Source organism: Panthera uncia (genome assembly GCF_023721935.1).
Source record: "Panthera uncia isolate 11264 chromosome C1 unlocalized genomic scaffold, Puncia_PCG_1.0 HiC_scaffold_4, whole genome shotgun sequence".
NCBI lineage: Eukaryota > Metazoa > Chordata > Mammalia > Carnivora > Felidae > Panthera > Panthera uncia.
The window spans coordinates 87431634-87437273 of NW_026057585.1; positions in this window are offsets into that span (position 1 = coordinate 87431634).

Genomic DNA, 5640 nt, shown 5'->3' on the forward strand with positions numbered 1-5640 from the left:
GGCCGGCTGCAGGCCCCGCCCCCAGGGCCGGGTCCCCAGCTCCGGCGCGGCGGCCGCGTGCGGGCAGCTGGGCCGCGTGGGCCCGGTAACGCCGCTCGGGTCCTCGGCGCGCGGAGCCCACGGCCGACCCACCTCTCCGCCGTCCGGGCACCGCGGAACGCAGCCCCCGCGCCGACCCTGCCTTTAAGTGCCACCCTCGCCACGCCCCCGGGCCGTGAGCCACGCCCTGATTCACACCTGTCACCGGTTCCGGGCCGGCCCACAGGGAGTGCGCCGAGCCGAAGGGCCGCCACTCCCGGTGGAGCGCGCTGGGCGCCAGTGCTCCGTCGGGCTACCTTAATTTCACCCTCAGCGCAACCCCATTTTACAGATGAGGGAACAGGCTCAGGGAAACCAAATTAACCCGCATGTGGTCACACAACAGGAAAGAGATGAAGCTGGAATGTAACCTGAATGGTTTGGGTCAACCGTGAGGGCACGTCTCTGAGTAGATGGAGGAACTGAGGGCCACAGGGAGAAAGGGATGTGTGAAGTCAAACAACTCAGCTACTTGAGGTACTTTAGGCACCATGTAAATACATCCTGAATGAATGGATGAAAGGCTGTTTCCTCTGAAGCAGTAGGGCCTGAATCAGACCCGCCCAAGACACCATCCTATAAGCACTAAATTATAATCACTAACAAAAGAACAAAGACGGGCGCCTGGGTGGCTCAGTCGGTTAAGCGTCCGACTTCAGCTTAGATCATGATCTCGTGGCTTGTGGGCTGGAGCCCCCCGTTGGGCTCTGTGCTGACAGCTCAGAGCCTGGAGCCTGCTTCGGATTCTGTCTCCCTCTCTCTCTCTCTCTCTCTCCCCTTCCCCCACTCGTGCTCCCTCTGTCTCTCTCTCAAAAATAAACATTAAAAAATTTTTAAAAAAAGAACAAGGAAACAGCTGAAAACTAAAAATATCAGCATTGATTACATCTTGTTTAATTAGATCAGATTAGTCCCTAATCCAATCTCCAATAGTAACTTGGCAATGTACTTAGTCTGACCTCTCACCCAGTGTGGGAAAGCCTGGAGATTCTTCCAGATCTCTCAGCTCTGGACAAAGGGGTAAAATTATATACATGTATATAAAAAATACATATAAAATACATATAAAAATACAATATAAAAATATGTATATAAAAATATATATGTGTATTTTTTTTCATTCTAAATTCTGAAAATGAGCTTTCATTCACTCACTATGCTGAGAAGCCCTCCCTACTGTGTTCTCACCACTTAGCTTGGTGTCCCTCCCTCTACAACTGATCCATTTCAGGGTGTAGATAGATTGTCAATTTATTCTTCTGTCTTGCCACTGGGATATTTATCAAGCACAGTAACCGACCTGTCCAACTTTAAATCTCTGCTGCCCAGCACAATACAGGTGATATAATCAGCACTGTATAAAAAGTCCATACAAGGGGCTCCTGGGCGGCTCAGTCGGTTGAGCGTCTGACTTCGGCTCAGGTCATGATCTCACAGTTCGTGAGTTTGAGCCCCGCGTGGGGCTCTGTGCTGACAAGCTTGGAGCCTGGAGCCTGCTTTGTACTCTGCGTCTCCCTCTCTCTCTGCCCCTCCCCCACTCAGGCTCTGTCTCTGTCTCTCTCAAAAATAAATAAACATAAAAAGAAAAAAAAAAAAAAAGTCCATACAAGATTAATGACCACCCACTTGGTGCCCTAAGACTCAACTGTGGAGTGTAACAGAGAAGGCATTAAACTGGTGAGGAGACTTGGATTCTGGTCCTGGCCCTAGAGTCTCCCTCCTCACCACAGCAAATGCTTTTACATTTTAAATTCCTTCCATTTTGAATGTAATGGTGTAATGGAAAACAGGCCGATTCTTGAAGCAGAATTGCTGACTAACCGACCTGGCATATACTCGGGGTACATGGAACATACTGCGCATGTTACCTAGGGAGATCTCAACAACCAGACAGAAAAGAAACAAGACACTCCGCTAAGGATTGCTGGAGAGGGTGCATCCCACTCTCTGCCCCCTCTGTGTCTATGTCAGCCCGAGTCAGGCTTACCTGCACAGTAAAGAACTCTCACGCCTGGCTAAATGAACACTTCTCTGATCAGTCAATTCTGTGTTCTTCAGATCTAAAAGAAAATTTTTAACCGGCTCTAAAAATGGGATTCTTTGTATGTTCACTAGGGATTACCATTGTAATCCTTGCTTTACAACAGGGTGTTTAACACCAGAAGGAGGGGCGCCTGGGTGGCGCAGTCGGTTAAGCGTCCGACTTCAGCTTAGGTCACGATCTCGCGGTCCGTGAGTTCGAGCCCCGTGTCGGGCTCTGGGCTGATGGCTCGGAGCCTGGAGCCTGCTTCCGATTCTGTGTCTCCCTCTCTCTCTGCCCCTCCCCCGTTCATGCTGTGTCTCTCTCTGTCTCAAAAATAAATAAACGTTAAAAAAAAAAAAATTAACACCAGAAGGAGTTCCCTAAGGTCAGAGGCTATTTTGTCCATCTTGGATCAGCGACACCTAGCACACAGGTGACATCCCATAAAGGGTCTGTTGAAAACTGGACCACTTATTAATAAACTTCAGGCCAGCCCAGATTATCATCTGAAAACTTGAGGGGGAGTCCCTAGCTTTCTTATCTCTTATCTGCGCCCCCTGTGAGAGGAATTAAAAGATCCATCTTCTTCTGGTCAGAAGGTAATTTTAAGGCTCTGCTGGAAAAGAAAGATGGGAGTCTTCTGCTAGGCACACTTTTGAGTTTTTACAACAAGTATGGTCTATTTTTATAATGAAAATAACTTCTGATTTTAAAGATTTTATTGTTTTTAAGTAACCTCTACACCCAACGTGGGGCTTGAACTTACAACCCCGCGATCAAGAGTCGCACACTCTACTGGCTGAGCCGGGCTGGTGCCCCGCTCGCGAAAATAGCTTAAAGATATTTTAATTTTGGAAAAGGGCAATCTCAGGCTGATTGGTACTCCAGTCACTTAACACACTGGAAAACAAGCAAAAGAATAAAAAACGACCAACCATGTTGTCCTCAATAGCAGAAAGGAGTCCTTGCCTTCCGTGGAATGATCAGGTGAGGTTCCACGGGCTGAACAGTGTGCTGAGAAGGAATACTGGTGGATGCAGGCCTCCGTCTTGGACGTCTCCTGGCCTGCGCTCTGTCACTTCTCTATCTCACTAAGTAGGTGGCATCTGAGGTTGGTTGGATGGCGGGTGTAAAGGACGCAGGGTTGAGACTCAGTGACCACCTGAGTCCCACCCCAGCTGTCCCAATGCTAATGGAGGCTCCTGACCCAGTTACTTACACTGGCTGAAATTGTTTCCTCCTACTTTACAGATTTCTTGCGAAGCTTATTAATATGTTATGTTAAGCAACTGACATAAAGTAGGGCTTTTTTCTTTTCTTTTCTTTTCTTTTTTTTTTTAGCAGCAATTATTAGGAAAAATTCATTGCCTTGGTAAAGAGAATATCGTGTCCTGCTGTAAAGGAGAATATAAAACCCTCCATCTGGGCAGTTTCGTTCTGCACAGCTGTAGCCACTGTTCTCTTCCCCAGTGGGCTCATTTTTTCTGAATTGACTACATTCGTCTTTGTTTGACATCCTTCAAACATGCTCAGTTGGTTATTTACTTAGGGATGGCATCTTCTTGGTTTCGCAGGCTGGGTTCACCCTCCTCAAATACAGCAATGAAAGCAGAGACTCCTAGATCCAGGGAATGTTCTGAGATTCGAAATCCACACCTCTCATAGACTGCCGTGAAGGTGGATTAAACTCTCCACTAACAATTTAAGAATACCGGGCCTAGAAAATCGGCGGCCCTTTGTCTAACGAGAGCTGACTGCAGCATTCTCTAATGCCCATGGACAGCAGCCCACTGAGAATCTGTATTTACCAGGAAAAGAAGCTACCATAAAAATTTCTAAGTAACAAGTTTATGCTTTGGTATGTTTACATTATATGAATTTATATACATTGTATGTAGGTAGTGACCTAAATGCCTTCTCTTAGCCCTTTATTTTATTTTTGCTGTAGCTTTTATCACAATCTGAAATGACCTTACTTAGTGGTTCATGTTTTTATAATCTCTTCCCATTATGTAAGCTCCATGAGGCACCACTGTGGATAAAACAGTATCTAGAACGTAGCAGGCACTTAATAAATATCGACAGAATTGAATGAAAGATCTGCCTGGCAACACCGTTGTGTGGACACACCTGGCAGAGTGCTATCGACCAGTAATGTCATCTTAATTAATCCTCGCTATATATTTCACCAGATGGGGACATTGATACCCTATGCCCCCAAAACTTAGAATGTGGTTGTGGTCTTCGCTGAAAACGCCCTTCAAAGGAAGTTGTTTGAAAACATGTGAGCCAAGGGCAGTGAGCCTGGAACTGACAGTGCTAGACAGTAACGAGAGAGAAGAGGAAGGAGGGAGGATAAGAGACACACTGATTGGATTAAGTCCAGATTGATTAAATTATAAATAAATAAAACCCACTGGGTTAAGTAGAGATTAAGAAGGCAGCACCCCACAGGGCTGGAAGAAAGGCTCCTTGCCTTCTAGGTGGGTGACCCACCTCTCCACCCTCAACAATCTCATGAGGCTTTGTAAGGACGGAGAACCCAGGGCTCAAAGAGGTTGGGCAACTAGCCCGAATGGGGTTATGTGACAAACCCAAAAGGTGCTCTCTGCTCAGCTCCAAAGCCCACACTGGCCTGCGCACATGTCTAAATGCCTAGCGCTGGTCACCTCTCCTCCATCCCTGACTTACTACCTGACTCTGTCCAGCCCGGTTTCCCCATCTGTTAACTGAGGAGAGCTGATCAAAATAATAGTGATAATAACAATCCCAATTCTGGGCACTTCCAATATGCCAGGCAGTATGCTAAGCAATTTGCATTAACTATCAACTTTATCCTTAATCCTGCAATATAGATCTCATGTAATCTCCATTTCACAGATGAGGAAACTAAGGATTTGGACCTAACAGAATGTGTGAGCAGCACAGTCAAAGCCATGTTTGTCTGGCCCCAAAGCTCAAGATTTGTTGATTCCTTCTTCTCAAAATCCCTACTGCCACGGACATTCTTGGGCTCTTAAATGATGTCCCCTCTGTCAAACTTTCCAGCTGCAAACTTCTCTTACAGTTGATGAGACCCCTTTTATTTGTGGACAGTTTTTAGGCAGAACATGATGGGCAACAAGATCTAGTTTCGTTTTCAGAACTTCTTTTTATGTCAAATGATTTTCCCCCCATTTTCACATAAATAAATTTAAGTAAAAAAGTGATTCTCTTCATAAAAAAATCAATAGGAGGGATGTCTGGGTGGCTCAGTCGGCTAAGCATCCAACTCTTGGTTTTGGCTCAGGTCATGATCTCGCGGTTTGTGAGATCGAGCCCCGTGTAGGGCTCTGTGCTGATAGCTCAGAGCCTGCTTGGGATTCTCTCTTTCCCTCTTTCTGCCCCTTTCCTGCTCATGTGGCAAGCATACATGCTCTTTTGAAAGAAAGAAAGAAAGAAAGAAAGAAAGAAAGAAAGAAAGAAAGAAAGAAAGAAAGAAAGAAAAAGGAAGGAATAAAGAGTAGGGAGAGAGAGAAAGAAGAGAGAGAAAAAGAAAG